This window comes from Lathamus discolor, unplaced genomic scaffold (assembly GCF_037157495.1).
Source record: "Lathamus discolor isolate bLatDis1 unplaced genomic scaffold, bLatDis1.hap1 Scaffold_70, whole genome shotgun sequence".
In the NCBI taxonomy this organism is placed as follows: domain Eukaryota; kingdom Metazoa; phylum Chordata; class Aves; order Psittaciformes; family Psittacidae; genus Lathamus; species Lathamus discolor.
In genome coordinates, this window is record NW_027069385.1 from 1,609,487 (window position 1) to 1,625,650 (window position 16,164).

Sequence of the window (16,164 nt, forward strand, 5' to 3'; positions counted from 1 at the left end):
CGGTGGATAAAAAAATTCATGATCCAAACTTGGGTAGTTAGAAGCTGTGCCCTTAGTGATGTCATCTATAAGCTACGTTGATCCTTTACCAAAAAGATCCCCTGAATGATGAAAACAACTGCATTTACTGTGAGGGTGGTGAGGCCCTGGCGGTGTTCAAGGCCAGGTTGGACGAAGCCTTGGGTGGCATGGGCTACTGAGTGGTGTCCCAGCCTGTTGGAAGTGGATGATCTTAAGGTCCTTTCCAACCAAAACCATTCTATGATTCTATGAAAAGAAAATGGCAGGTTCCCAACGGGGAAAAATCAGGCATGAGAGAGAAACACTGCTGGCTTTGCATACTGGGGATGAGGCTTTGCAGTATTAATGTTTTGTAATACTAAGACTTTGAATATTGGGGCTGGGGCTAAGTTGCTAAGGGAACGAAACAAAGGGTTTGAAATACCATGACTTAAACAGGCACGCTCTGTGCTTAAAGACAACGTCATCTTTGGGCAACAGACATGCTCTGTGGTGCAAAAGAACGCTATTCTTGTACAGCCTATGAAGCTAAACCGCTGCAAACTGCTGGTTTAATATTCACAATATTAAAGCTTTAAGATCAATATTAAGGCCTTGCAATACTAAGATTTTTCAATACTGGCCATGGGGCTAAGTTACTAAGGGAACAAGACAAAGGGTTTGAGACACCATAACTTAGAAAGACACACTCTGTGGTTAAAGACAGGATCGTCTTTTGGATGAAAGACAAACTCTGTGGTTAAAAACAATGTCTTTGTACAGCCTGGGAAACTAAGCAGGTGCAGGCTGGTTACACAGGAAGTTGGGGTACCACATCTCTGCCAGAAAGTTACCAAATCAAACCATAAAAGGAGATAAATAAATAAGAGGAAGGGGCGTACGAAATCGAGTAAGGGACCTTCAAGCTCCTCCAGCTCCAACCCCTGCCACGGGCAGGGACACCTTCCACTGGAGCAGCTTGCTCCAAGCGCCTGTGTCCAACCCGGCCTTGAACACTGTCAGGGATGGGGCAGCCACAGCTTCTCTGGGCACCCGGTGCCAGCGCCTCACAGGGAAGAGCTTCTGCCTCATATGAAATGAAATTAAATCCTGTTTCCACTTGTTACCTTTGTGTGTCTTGAAATTGTTTCTGGAGCTGAAAAAACACTTGAGCTTTCAGGCAAACAACAGCCTCATCATGCGATTCATGGCAGTGCAGGGAACGGCACAGCCCAGCACAGCCCAGCAGAGAAACATAGAATAGTTTGGATAGGGGGGGACCTTAAGATCATCCAGTTCCAACCCCCTGCCATGGGCAGGGACACCTCACCCTAAACCATGTCACCCAAGGCTCTGTCCAGCCTGGCCTTGAACACTGCCAGGGATGGAGCATTCACAACTTCCCCAAGCAACCCATTCCAGTGCCTCAACACCCTTACAGTAAAGAACTTCCTCCTTATATCTAACCTGAACTTCCCCTGATTAAGTTTGAACCCATCACCCCTTCTCCTGTCACTACAGTCCCTAACGAAGAGTCTATCCCCAGCATCCTTATAGGCCCCCTGTAGATACCGGAACGCTGCTATGAGGTCTCCACACAGTTTCTCTTCTCCAGGCTGAACACCCCCAACTTTCTTACCCTGTCTTCACAGAGGAGGTGCTCCAGCCCCTGATCATCCTCACAACCCTCCTCTGGACTTGCTCCAACAGCTTCATGTCCTTTTCATCTTGAGGACACCAACACGTGCTGTAGCACAGCATAAGACAGCACAGCACCTCATGGAATGTGATGGCATAGCAAAGCATGCCATAGTACAGCACAGCACAGAACAGCATAGCACAGACCAGCAAAGTATAGCATAGAATCGCATGGGATGGCATAGCACAACATAGCACAGCAGAGCAGAGCAGAGCATAGCACAGACCAGAAGAGCATAGACTAGCTCATTGGAAGGGACCTACAACCACCACCTAGTCCAACTGCCTGACTAATTCAGGGCTGACCAAAAGCCAAAGCATTGTCCAAATGCCTCTTCAACACCGACAGCCTTGGGGCATCAACCACCTCTCTAGGAAGCCTGTGCCACCCCCTGAACACCCTCTCTGTGAAGAAATGCTTCCTCCTATGAAGTGCGAGCCTCCCCTGACTCCCAGGTCTCCTGTCCCTGGATCCCAGGGAGAAGAGATCAGCACCTCCCTGGGCTTTTAGATCCTGACAACAGTTTTGCTTCTCTTCGTTTACCAGCATGTGTATAAACTCAAACCAGTGTTCATAGACAAAGTACGCATTCATTTAGCCTTGTGAATTCCCTGGCATGCCTGGATTCCATTTCTAAGTAGCATCTTGCCATAAGGTGACACAGAGGTCTCCAAAAAAAAAACCTGAAAAGAAGGAAAAGCTCTGGAGTCAAAGGGAACACACAGTTAGAACTGACCGAAGTAAGTGAAAGGCAGAGCAAAAGCATCCCCTTCCTGTCTGCTCCGACTGTACCTGGTTTGGGTTATGGGGAGCCACAGGGAGGGTGGAAGCCTCTCATCTCTCTTTACAAGTGTTCTCTCTCTCGCTGTAAAAGCACTGCAGGTTCAGGTGCTTCTGGTGTCAGAGACACACTTGGTGTGATTCTTAAAGCCAATCCGCATCTGGTTTGAAGTGGGTGGGGGTGGATTTTAGTTTTCTTTCTAATACACATATTTCTGTATGTGTTTTAGAGCAGAACCTGGAGCTTGGTGTGGTGGGCATAAACCCCTGGAAAGCTTGCCAATTATTGCTGCACAGCTGTCCTGGGTTCAGCTCTAACAGTTCTCTTCCTCCTTCTTAACAGCCAACCTCAAAGGAGTTCAGATTTTTTTATAAAGGGTGCACAAAAGCTTTGATTATTTCTTCATTGTCTCACCTTTTGGTGTTTAGGTTTTGTTGTTTTGTTTTCTTGGGTTTTTTTTTTTTGTTTGTTTGTTTTGGTTTCTTTTGTCCCAATTCTTGTGCAGTATTATCTTAGGGTTGTATGAAACCTTCATGGAGATCCTACTGCCCTGACAGCAGAGTATCCCCAGACGCGCTGGGGAATCCCAAATGTGGTTTTACACAGGGTTCTCACACCCTTCAAACAGTCATATACCACACACTTGGACTAAGCACTAGCACCCTCACTACCAACTACTAGTCCTAGTCAAAGTCTGCCAGGCGCTCATGCTGCTTCTGCTGCAGTCCTGCTCTTGTCTGGTGATGCAGATGTCCCTGGACCAGTCCTGCAGGAGATACTGATTAATGCTGTGCGGGACTGTGGGAGGGTTTCAAAGTCATGCTGGAGGGGCTGGGACTCTGCCACTGTTTCTGCTGTGCTGCAAAACCCCTTCTCCTTCACAGACAGCTCTAAGATACCCGAAAGAAAAGTCCTAGATCCAGGGCTGGCCTGAAGCTTCCAGTAAAAATCCACTGCCTCGTCACGTTACAGTGCACATGGAAACATATAGACACACATATACAAATAAAAGAGATGTGGCACTGCAGCCACTCCAACCCCTACAACAGGCACCACAACTACTACCTCAGCAAGAGGTGGCACAGCTATTTCAATGCCAGCAACAGGCACTGAGGCTACTCCAACGCCTGTGACAGGCACTGCCCAAAGGTGACTGACGAGCTTTTGGTAGCGCTGTCTTGGAGACAGAGGAAATGCAGCAGCTCTCCGCCTTGCCTGGTCTCTCACAGGATCCTTCTGTGGTGGGGTTGATGAAGGTAGAACAGCAAGTGCCCATCACCACCACAGCAGTGCACCGGCGGCAATATGGCACCAACCGATACTCCCTGATTGCCATCCAGGAGCTGATCCATTGATTGGAGAGCCCAGGAGTGCTCAGCAGGACCCACTCACCCTTTAAAAGCCCCACAGGGCCCGTGCACAACCCACATTACAGTCTGATTGTAAGCTCTATCAAGTGACCCAAGGAAGAACAATTTCAAATGGGGCCCTGAGCAACAACAAGCCTCTGAACAAATTCAACAGGAGATAGTTCATGCCCTTGGGCCAGTCCGGACTGGGCAAGATGGGAAATGTGCTTTGCACCCCAGCCACACAGAATGGGCCTACCTGGAGCCTTTGGCAGAAAGCTCCAGGGGAGGCTCGAGGTCGACCCCTCGGCTTTTGGAGTCGGGGACACACAGGATCCAAGGCTGGTTGTAGCCCACCTGAACAAGAGATACTGGCAGCCTCTGAAGGGGATCGAGCTGCTTCAGAAGTGACTGGCGCTGAAGCACAGCTCCTCCTGGCACCCCGCTTGCCCGTGCTGGGCTGGATGCTCAAAGGGAAGGCCTACACGTCATACAACTGATGCTACAGGGATTAGGGAAGGGGGTTGCACTGATGACACAACGAGCTCAGATAGAAATCCCAGTTGTCCAGGAATCCTGGAAGTGACCGTGGACTGGCCAGAAGGCACCGATTTTGGAATGTCACCAGAGAACAGATGCTGAAGAAGCCCCACCATATAATGAATGAGAAAAATCTCCAGTGCTTTATCTCTACTTCCTCACGCATGGTGGCAAGTGCCCTGTGGGGGTGGTTGCAGTAATGGAAGCAGAGCAACTGGCAGCGCAGAGGGAAACCCATCTGGGCTGCTGCACTGTGGCAAGATATCGCTGCCCAGATGCAGAACCTGGTGGTGAAGGTACGCCATGGAGATGCTCATGTACCCAAGAGTCGGGCCACTGAGGAACATCAGACGATGGCTGAAGTACAAATACAGGGAGGCCTGGCACATTCGCTGTATCACACTCCCACCAACCCACCAAGGCAAGCGCCGTGTGCTTACCGTGGTGGAAGCAACCACCGGGTGGCCGGAAACATACGCTGTGCCCCACAACACTGCCCGGAACACTATCCTGGGCCTTGAGAAGCAAATCTCGTAGCAACACGGCACCCCAGGGGGAACTGAGTCAGACAATGGGACTCATTTCCAGAACAACCTTAGACACACCTGGGCCATGAGCATGGCATTGAGCGGCTATATCACATCCCCCACCATGAACCAGCCTCTGGGAAAGTCCAGTGGTACAATGGGCTGCTGAACACCACACTGAGAGCAACGGGTGGTGGGACTTTCAAACACTGGGATACACTTAGCAAAGGCCACCTGGTTGGCCAACACCAGAGGAGCTGCCAACAGGCCTGACCCAGCCCAGTCACAACTTTTACATACCATAGAGGGAGATAAAGTTCCCGTGGTGGCATAAAGGATGTGCTGGGGCAACCAGTCCTGGTTATCGCTGCTTCGAGCAAAAGAAAACCCGCTTGTGGGATTGCTTTTGCTCCAAGAGCTGGGGGCATTTGGTGGGTATTGCAGGAGGATGGGGAAGTCCGGTGTGTACCTGAAGGAGATCTGATTTGGGGTGAAAAGAGCCAGTGAATTGAACTTTATGATGCTGTCTAATACTGAATTCCGTGATCGCCTCCATGGCGGCTGAACACCCATCACTGCGCGGGACACCTTGTGGCCCCCGTCCCCACCGCTCTGGGTTTGAGGATCTGAACCTGACTCCCTTGATCACCACACTGATGAAGAATGGACTTTGATCCGAATGGACAGGTGCCGCGGTGATGGAATCGGAACTGGCTTCAGCATCCAACAACCCAACACCACACCCCATCCATCTTTCCTGCCTGGAGACACTGCTATGGCAGATGGAGCCCCAAGCCATGGCCTGAATGAATTCAACGGACTTTTGTAGGGATGGTCCGTAGGCTAAGGGAGTGATATCTCTGTGGGGGTGTGTAGATACATGTATATGTGTAAGTCTCAAAAGACGGGAAAGATGACGGTGGGAAGCGGGAGGCCCGGCATGACACAAATGCTGTGGAATAAGGGGTGGATACTGTCCTGGTTGTGGCTGGGACAGTGCTCGTTTGCTTTCTAGTACCTGGTGCACTGCTGTGTTTTGGCTTTATTCCGAGAGCAATGCTGACAACACACTGACCTTTTAGTTGTATATAAACCGGGGGGAGTTATTCGGAAGGGGAGGATCACTGCTCGGGTTGGGCTGGGTATCAGTCAGCGGGTGCTGAGCAAGTGTCTTGGGCATCACTTGTGTTTATTGGGCTTTTTTTCCTTTTCCCTTTCTTTCCTCTCCTCTTGTTTTTCCCGTTACCATTATTACCACTATTACCAGTACTAGTGCACTGTGCTTCGGTTATTAAACTGTTCTTATCTGCACCCTCGGGGTTTTCATCCTTCCGTCCCTCCTCCCCATCCCGCCCCAGGAGCCAAAACCTGGCTCAGGGTCAGCGGCACCTCTGCCCCCTCCTGGGTGCCGGGGATCGGCTGCCCCAGCAGCACCTCCCCCCGGGGGGAAACAGCCCCCAGGCCCCCCACAACAGCCCCGCTCCATCCCCAGGGCCGTGTGGCCGGGGCGGGCACGGAAAGGTCCGGGAACCCCCACAGCTCCAGCCCCCACGGCCCGGGCTCGCAGCACCCCATACTCCCAGGCAACTCGCAGCCCCACTGCCCAGCGCTCGCACCCGCCCCCCGCATTCCCCAGCACCCCCGCAGCGCCCGGCCCCACTGCCCAGAGCCTCGGGGGGCCGCAGACCCCAGCCCCGCTCCCCGGGCTCTGCAGCGCCCCCCAGACCCGCGCCGCGCCCGCTCGGCCGCCGCCATTGCCGGGAGCAGCTCCGCCTCACGCCCTGGGCCCGCCTCCGCCAATCAGCGCACGGCTCCCCGCGCGGGGCGCGCTGGGAGCTGTAGTCCGGGATCCGGCACATGCGCAAGGCGCAGCCGGTACGAGGCAGAGGGGAGGGGGCGCAGCTGGACCCCCGAGCGGGATCCCACAGGCACCGGATGGGCTGGGGCGAAGGGACCTGGAAGCTCCTCCAGCTCCAAGCCCCTGTGTCCAACCTGGCCTTGAACACTGCCAGGGACGGGGCAGCCACAGCTCCTCTGGGCACCCTGTGCCAGCGCCTCACACCCTCACAGGGAAAACCTGCCTGAGATCTCATCTCAATCCATCTTTGTGGAAAGGAAAGGAGGAAAGGAGGAAAGGAGAGGACAGGGGAGGACAGGGGAGGGGAGGGGAGGGGAGAGAGGAGAGGGAAAGGAAAGGAAAGGAAAGGAAAGGAAAGGAAAGGAAAGGAAAGGAAAGGAAAGGAAAGGAAAGGAAAGGAAAGGAAAGGAAAGGAAAGGAAAGGAAAGGAAAGGAAAGGAAAGGAAAGGAAAGGAAAGGAAAGGAAAGGAAAGGAAAGGAAAGGAAAGGAAAGGAAAGGAAAGGAAAGGAAAGGAAAGGAAAGGGTGAAATAAGAACTCACTCCTCTAAACAAGATAAGAAGGTTTTATTGAGGGACAAAGTCAATAAAGCAAAAGCAACAGTGCTGGGCGCATGACAGTAACCAGAGGTGCAAGTGATTAGTATTTGTTACAGGTTTATATACTTTCACTCTTACGTTAGTCACATACATATTCATAATTCCCGTGTACAGGCAAGGAATATTATAACTAGCTCCAAGAACTTGTTATCATAGGTCTCCTCCTCTTGGTGTCTGCGCACTGCTCTGCGGTGATTGTGGGCAGGGCTCTTGAGGATGAAGCAAGCAGTCTTCCTCTTGTGAGTAGGGGTCTTCAAGATGAAGTAAGCAGTCTTCCTCACAGCGTACTTTTCACCTTTGGCACAGTTGGACGCCCCAGTAACCACACAAGTAGCCGAAACCAGCCATATCTGTAATTCTTCTGACAACTAGCAAAGATTTAAAAGTGTGATCTTCCTGCAAAATTTATTGCAGGACGGGCAGACAAGGAGTATCCCAAGCTAGCAGATGTTTGGGAGGCTCTGTCTCTAAACTAACTAACAAGTGGAAGGATGGTGTGAAATAACTCATTCATGCTTAGTGGGGCCGCTAAATCCTGTTAGCTCACCACAGACTTACAACACAAACACTGTTCTTTAAAACTAAAGACACTTTAGAAGTCTGGTGTGAAACCATTAACTCATGTTTAGTGGGGCCACTACATTCCACAGACTTACAACATAAACATTGTTCTCTCTCTACAACCTAAGTGAAGCTAAAAAGTACTTTATGTTGTCCAGGCACTAGCTTTTCTTATATCAGGACCCCCACCTTCTTTCTTTTACCTTTACAAATCCTTTTGCTATGTGACTTCATTTTGCTTAAGAGTTCTGGTCCTTTTTAACTTGTCGTCTGATCTTATGTCTTTAGCGAGCTTTGTTTCTGTTGTCGTAAACTCGTACAGTTATAGCCACATAACCACACCTATGACTTGCGAAAGCCAATACATTTATGTGTTTATCACGAAAGGAAAGGAAAGGAAAAAGGAAAGGAAAGGAAAAAGGAAAGGAAAGGAAAAAGGGGATAAAATAAGCAGTAAAATGAAGCCTCCTTTTGACTTTCCAAAGTCTCCGGTCTCATTTCTAAAGCCTCGCTCGCAGGGTCCCAAGGCTCGGGTTCAGTTTACAAAGGCTCTGCCGTGGGGATGCTGCGGCCGGGCGGGGGGCGCACGGGCCCGGCCGCGGGGCTGGGCAGGACCCGCTCCGCCGTTCCACGGGCTCCCGCGGCCGCGAGCCCCACCCCGCCGGCCGCTCCGGCCGCTGGCAGCGGGCGCCCGGGGCGCGCGTGGACAGAGCCGTTGGGAGCGAGGCTGCGGCGGCGGCAGCAGCAGCGGCTTTGGAGCGGCTTTGGAGCGGCAGCGCCGTTGGCAGCAGCGGCAGCAGCGGCAGCAGCAGCGGCAGCAGCGGCAGCAGCGGCAGCAGCAGCGGCAGCAGCGGCAGCAGCGGCAGCACCAGGCGCGGCGGCGGCGGCAGCTCTCGGCGGTCCGGAGCCCTCCCTCCGCCGCTCCCCGCGATGGTGCCCCCCGCCTCCCCCCAGCCCCCCGCCGGGGCTCGCGGCGCCGCTCGGCTCTCCCGGTACTGGCAGTGGCGGCGCTGGGCGAGCCGCCGCCGCTGGGTCTGCCGAGGCAGCGCCGCCCCCTGGCGCTCCCCGGCCCGCCCCCAGGCCCCGCCCCGCCCGGCAGCCGCGACCCCCGAGACCCCGGTGCGCGGGGCGGCTGCGGGGGTGCCGGCCCCGGGAGCGCGGTCGGGCAAGGTGCCCGTGGTGCTCCTGACCCGCATTGACCCGTCGGCCTATCTGCGCTCCGGGACCGGCGGGGAGCGGCACGCCGCGGAGCCTCGGCCGGGAAAGGCCGGGAAGGATGCGGCGCCGCTCGGCCCGGAGCGGCCGGTGGGGGCCGGCGGGGACCCCGCGCGCAGCGATAGCGGCCGCGTCTGTCGCGCGGGGCATGACAAGGAGAGCTTCGAGCGGCTTTACCGCGTGGGACCGCGGCTGGGGAGAGGCGGCTTCGCGGCCGTGTACGCGGGGGTCCGCCTGAGTGACAACACCCCGGTAAGGGGCGGGGCCGGCGGCGGGGCGGGGAGGCGGCGGGGCGAGGCGAGGCTCAGCCCAGCGCTGCCCTTGGCTTGCAGGTGGCGATCAAACAAGTGGCTCGGGGGCGCATCTCCTCGTGGGGCGAGCGGGTGAGTGCGCGGGGGCAGCGGGACGGTGCCTGGTACCGTTGGGGCATCCCAGGCAGGGAGGCACAGGACCCCCGGGCCAGCATCAGCCCTGCTGACGGTGCCCTGGTCCCCCCGCAGCCCAGCGGCACTCGCATTCCCATGGAGATAGCCATGCTGAGGAAGGTGCGCTCCGGCTGCAGTGCCATCATCCAGCTCCTCAACTGGTTTGAGCTGCCCCACTCCTTTGTGCTGGTTCTGGAGCGTCCGCAGCCATCGCAGGACCTCTTTGCCTTCATCAAAAAGCGGAGGTTCCTGCCCGAGGATCTGGCGCGGGGCATTTTCCTCCAGGTGCTGGTGGCTGTGCGGCACTGCCACAGCCGCGGTGTCCTGCACAGGGATATCAAGTCCAATAACATCATCATCAACTTGGCCACCAGAGAGGTCAAGCTTATTGACTTTGGTTGCAGCACCTTCCTCAGGGACACGGTCTACACCAAATTTAGCGGTGAGCCCACAGCCCAGGGTGCTTCCGGTACCGGGCAGTTTGTGAACCAGAGTCACGTGCCGGTGACGAGGTGGCGGGTCACACCGAGTGCGTGTCCCCACGTCCATGGGGCCGCCGCTGCAGCCCCTGCAGCCCTGGGGATGCGCGGGCGAGGATCCGGGAGCAGGTGGCATCCGCCTGATGAGCTGTGCCTGTATCCTGTTGTAGGAACACCTTTGTACTACCCGCCGGAGTGGTTCCGCTACCACTGCTACCACGGCCGTCCGGCGGCGATCTGGTCCATGGGCGTGCTGCTGTATGAGATGGTGTGCGGGGTCCTCCCCTTCCAGTGCTGCAAGGACATCATTGGCGGGCAGCTCTTCTTCCAGCGCCAGATCTCTGTCGGTAGGTGCCCGGCTTTGCGGCAGCAGGGGGAGGTCGGGATTTACGGGGTGGCAGCCGATCTCCCTTGCTCAGCTGGAGGAGATGGCCCATGTCCTGCCATCCTGCTCTCCTCCAAACCGGATGGTGGAGCAGGAGGTTTGGGTGAGGCTCTGAGCACACCCAGGCCTGGGCGCTGCGGACGGTGGCACAAGGTGGGCAGGAGCCTCCTGCAACTGAGCGGTGCTTCCCGCATTCTCCCCAGAATGCCAGCACCTCATTGGGTGGTGCTTGTCCATGCGCGCTTGCGACAGACCATCCCTGGAGGATGTGCTCAACCACCCTTGGCTGCAGACATCCCCTGCCCCAGGAGACGGCTGCCCCTCCACCCGCACAGCCTGAGCCAGCAGCCGCGCAAGTAAGCCGGGGGTGCCTTTTGGGGGGAGTGTGCTGTTTTTGGGAGGTTGGGTGCTTTTGTGGGGATTCGGGCTCTTGGCAGCTTGGGATGGATTTTTGGGGCCTGTGGGGATTTTTTGGAGACTTTGAGGGTTTGGGGCTTGGTTTTTTGGGGGGACGTCGAGGGTTTTGAGGAGAGTTGGTGGTTTTGGGTGTTTTGGGGTTTAGGGAGTTTGGTGAGGTTGGGTGTTTATTGGGGGATTGGGTGTTTTGGGGGGACTTATGCATTTATTGGGGGGGTTGTGGGGACTGGTTTCTGGGTTCTTTGGAGGGCAATAGGTGTCAGAGGGACACCTCATGAGAGTTCATTCTCCTCCTTGTAGCTGGGGCAGTGCTGAGGTTGGGCTTTAGTCTGAGGATAACGCTGATAACATACCGATCGTATAGTGGTTTCTGATTAGCCTGTACCCTGAGCAAGGCTGATTCAGTCTCTCATGCTCTGCAGTGAGGAGAGACAAGACCTAATATTGCAAAGCACCAGACAATGCGGCTACTCCAACACCAGCCACAACCACTGCGGTGACACCGACCATGGCACCAGGCACTGTGGCTACTCCAATGGCAAGGACTGTCATTACAGCTACAACTCCAGTGACATGCACTGCTGCTGTTCCAACCAGGGCAAAAAAAGCAGTGCGGCTACTCCAAACACAGAGACAAGCAGTGAGGCTTCTTAAACCCAAGCCACAAGCACTGCAGGACTACAAATGCAGCGACACACACATCGGCCACTAGAACGCCCAGGACAGGCACTGTGGCTACTACAACCAATTCAACATGCCCTGCAGTTACTCCAGCCCCAGGCACAACCACTGCAGTTACTCCACCACCACTTTAAAGCTCTGAAGCCACTCCACCTCTGGGAAGGAGCAATGGCGCTACTCTAAGGCCTGCTATGCATACAGTGGCTACGTCAACCCCAGCCACAAACACTGCAGCTACTCCAGTGCCAGCCACAAACACTGCGGCCTGTCCAACGCCAGTGACACACACTGCTGCTCCTCCAGCCCCACCAACAAGCAGTAAGGCTTCTCCAACCCAAGCCCTAAGACCTGTGCCTACTGCAAACATGGCCACAGGCACATGGGCTACTCCAGTGCCAGGGACAGGTGCTGTGGCTGCTGCAGCTCCAATGACACGCACTGCAGGTATTCCAACCACATCAACAAGCAGGGAGGCTTCTCCAGTGCAAGCCACAAGCGCTGCGGCTGCTGCAACCCCAGTGACTGGGACAGTGCCTACTACATGGTAGTGAGAGGCATAAACACTGCAGCTGTTCCAACCACTGAACAAGCACAGCAGCTACTGCAGTGCCAGCCACAGCAGTGCAAGTACTCCAGTGCCTGAGACAGACACTGCCGCTGCTCCAACCTCATTGACAAGCAGTGAGGCTTTTCCAAACCAAGCCAAATGCACTGCGGGTACTCAAAGTACGTAAGAGACACATCAGACACTCAAATGCAAAGGATGGGCACTGTGGCTCCTCTATCCCCATCAACAAGCACTTTGGCCAATCCAACCCCAGGCAGAAACACTGCAGTTGCTCCACCAGCACTCTTCAGGTCTGCAGCAATTCCAGCTCTAGGAGGGAGCACTGCTGCTACTCTACAGCCTGCAACGTATGCAGTGGCTACGTCAACCCCAGCCACAAGCACTGTGGCTACTCCAAACCCTGCCAGAAGCACTACAGCTACATCAGTGACAGGCACAAGCACTGCGGGCTGTCCAACGCCAGTGACACACACTGCTGCTCCTCCAGCCCCACCAACAAGCAGTGAGGCTTCTCCAACCCAAGCCCTAAGAACTGTGCCTACTGCAACCATGGCAGCAGGCACATGGGCTACTCCAGTGCCAGGGACAGGTGCTGTGGCTGCTGCAGCTCCAATGACACGCACTGCAGGTATTCCAACCACATCAACAAGCAGGGAGGCTTCTCCAGTGCAAGCCACAAGCGCTGCGGCTACTGCAACCCCAGTGACTGGGACAGTGCCTACTACATGGTAGTGACAGGCATAAGCACTGCAGCTGTTCCAACCACTGAACAAGCACAGCAGCTACAGCACACAGCAATGCGGCTGCTCCAATGCCTGAGACAGACACTGCCGCTGCTCCAACCTCATCGATGAGCAGCGAGGCTTCCCCAAACCAAGCCACATGCACTGTGGGTACTCCCCAGTCCCAAAACTGCTCCCAAGTGAGCCCCCAGTGACTCCCCAGACCCACAATGGTCCCCCAGGTGATCCTCCTGTAACTCCCCAGACCCACAACTGCCTCCAGAGTGCTGCCCCAGACCCACAATTGCCCCCCAAGTGACCCTCCTAGACCTACAACTGCCCCCAAGTGACCCCCAAGACCCATAACTGCCACCCAAGGGACTACCCAGTGCCGCCCCTCAGACACATAACTGCCCCCCAGGGTACCCCCAGTGACCCCCCAGACCCATAACTGCCCCCCCAGGGACCCCCCCGTAACCCCCCAGACCCACAACTGTCCCCCAAGTGACCCCCCAGACCCAAAACTGCCCCACAAGGGACCACCCAGTCCCCCCCAACCCAGACACATAACTGCCCCCCCAAAGGACCCCCCAGTGACCCCCCAGACGCATAACTGCCCCCCAAGGGACCCCCTTGTAACTCCTCAGACCCATAACTGCCCCCCAAGGAACCCCCCCATATCTCTCCAGACCCATAACTGCCCCCCAAGTGACCCCCTTGTAACTCCCCAGACCCATAACTGCCCCCCAAGGGACACCCCCGCAACTCCCCAGACCCACAACTGTCCCCCAAGGGATCCCCCTTTAACTCCCCAGACCCACAACTGCCCGCAAGTAATGCCCCAGACCCACAATTGCCCCCAAGTGATCCTCCCAGACCTACAACTGCCCCCCAAGGGACCCCCCCCGTAACACCCCAGACCCATAACTGCCCCCCAAGTGACCCCCCAAACCCATAAGTGCCCCCCAAGGGACCCCTCAGACCCATAACTGCCCCCCAATGGACCAGCCAAGTGACCCCCCAGACCCATAGCTGCCCCACAAGTGACGCCCCCATAACTACCCAGACCCATAAATGCCCCCCAAGTGACCCCCCAGACCCATAAGTGCCCCCCAAGGGACCCCTTAGAACCATAACTGCACACCAAGGGACCACACAGTGCCTCCCCCCAGACCCATAACTGCCCCCCAAGGGACCCCCCCGCAACTCCCCCGACCCACAACTGTCCCCCAAGTGATCCCCCTTTAGCTCCCCACATCCACAACTGCCTAAGTGCTGCCCCAGACCCACAATTTCCCCCCAAGTGATCCTCCTAGACCTACAACTGCCCCCCCAAGGGACCCCCCCGTAACATCCCAGAAACATAACTGCCCCCCAAGTCACCCCCCAGACCCATAACTGCCCCCCAAGGGACCACCCAGTGCCGCCCCCCAGACACATAACTGCCCCACAAGGGACCCCCAGTAACCCCCATACCCATAACTGCCCCCCAAGTGACACCCAAGACCCATAACTGCCCCCCAATGGACCACCCAAGTAACCCCCAGACCCATAGCTGCCCCACAAGTGACGCCCCCATAACTCCCCAGACCCATAAATGCCCCCGAAGTGACACCCCAGACCCATAAGTGCCCCCCAAGGGACCCCTCAGACCCATAACTACACACCAAGGGACCACACAGTGCCTCCCCCCCAGACTCATAACGACACACCAAGGGACCACACAGTGCCTACCCCCCAGACCCATAACTGCCCCCCAAGGGACCCCCCCCCCGCAATTTCCCAGACCCACAAATGCCTCCAAATGCTGCCCCAGACCCACAATTGCCCTCCCAGTGATCCTCCTAGACCTACAACTGCCCCTCAAGTGACCCCCCAGACCCATAACTGCCTCTCAAGGGACCACCCAGTGCCGCCCCCAGACACATACCTGCCCGCCAAGGGACCCCCAGTAACCCCCCAGACCCATAACTGCCCCCCAAGGGACCCCCACGTAACACCCCAGACCCGTAACTGCCCCCCAAGTGACCCCCAAGACCCATAGCTGCCCCCCAAGGGACCTCCCCGTAGCCCCCCAGACCCATACCTGTCCCCCAAATGACCCCCCCATAACTCCCCAGACCCATAAATGCCCCCCAAGTGATCCCCCAGACCCATAACTGCCCCCCAAAAGACCCCCAAGACCCATAACAGCACCCCAAGGGACCCCCAGTGACCCCCCACACCAATAACTGTCCCCCAAGTGAACCCCCCATAACTCTCCAGACCCATAACTGCCCCCCAAGTGACCCCCAAGACCCATAACTGCCCCCCAAGGGACCCCCCCGCAACTCCCCAGACCCACAACTGTCCCCCAAGTGATTCACCTTTAACTCTCCAGACCCACAACTGCCTCCTAAGTGCTGCCCCAGACCCACAACTGCCCCCCAAGTGATCCTCCTAGACCTACAACTGCCCCCCCCAGCCTCCCAGACCCACTACTGCCCCCCAAGTGACCCCCCAGACCCATAACTTCCCCCCAAAGGGACCACACAGTGCCGCCCCCCAGACACATAACTGCCCCCCAAGGGACCCCCATTAACCCCCCAGACCCATAACTGTGCCCCAAGTGACCCCCCCATAACTCTCCAGACCCATAACTGCCCCCCAAGTGACCCCCAAGACCCATAACTGCCACCCAAGGGACCCCCCTGTAACTCCCCAGACCCATAACTGCCCCACAAGTGACCCCCCCCATAACTCCCCTGACCCATAAATGCCCCCGAAGGGACCCCCCAGACCCATAACTGTCCCCCAAAAGACCCCCAAGACCCATAACTGCCCGCCAAGGGACCCCCAGTAACCCCCCAGACCCATAACTGCCCCCCAAGTGACCCCCAAGACCCATAACTGCCCCCCAATGGACCAGCCAAGTGACCCCCCAGACCCATAGCTGCCCCACAAGTGACGCCCCCATAACTCCCCAGACCCATAAATGCCCTGCAAGTGACACCCCAGACCCGTAAGTGCCCCCCAAGGGACCCCTCAGACCCATAACTGCACACCAAGGGACCACACAGTGCCTCCCCCCCAGACCCATAACTGCCCCCCAAGGGACCCCCCCGCAACTCCCCAGACCCACAAATGCCTCCAAATGCTGCCCCAGACCCACAATTGCCCACCAAGTGATCCTCCTAGACCTACAACTGCCCCCCCAGTGACCCCCCCCAGACCCTCTACTGCCCCCCCAGTGATCCTCCTAGACCTACAACTGCCCCCCAAGGGACCCCCCAGACCCATAACTGCCCCCCAAGGGACCCCCCCGCAACTCCCCAGACCCACAACTGTCCCCCAAGTGATTCACCTAGATCTACAACTGC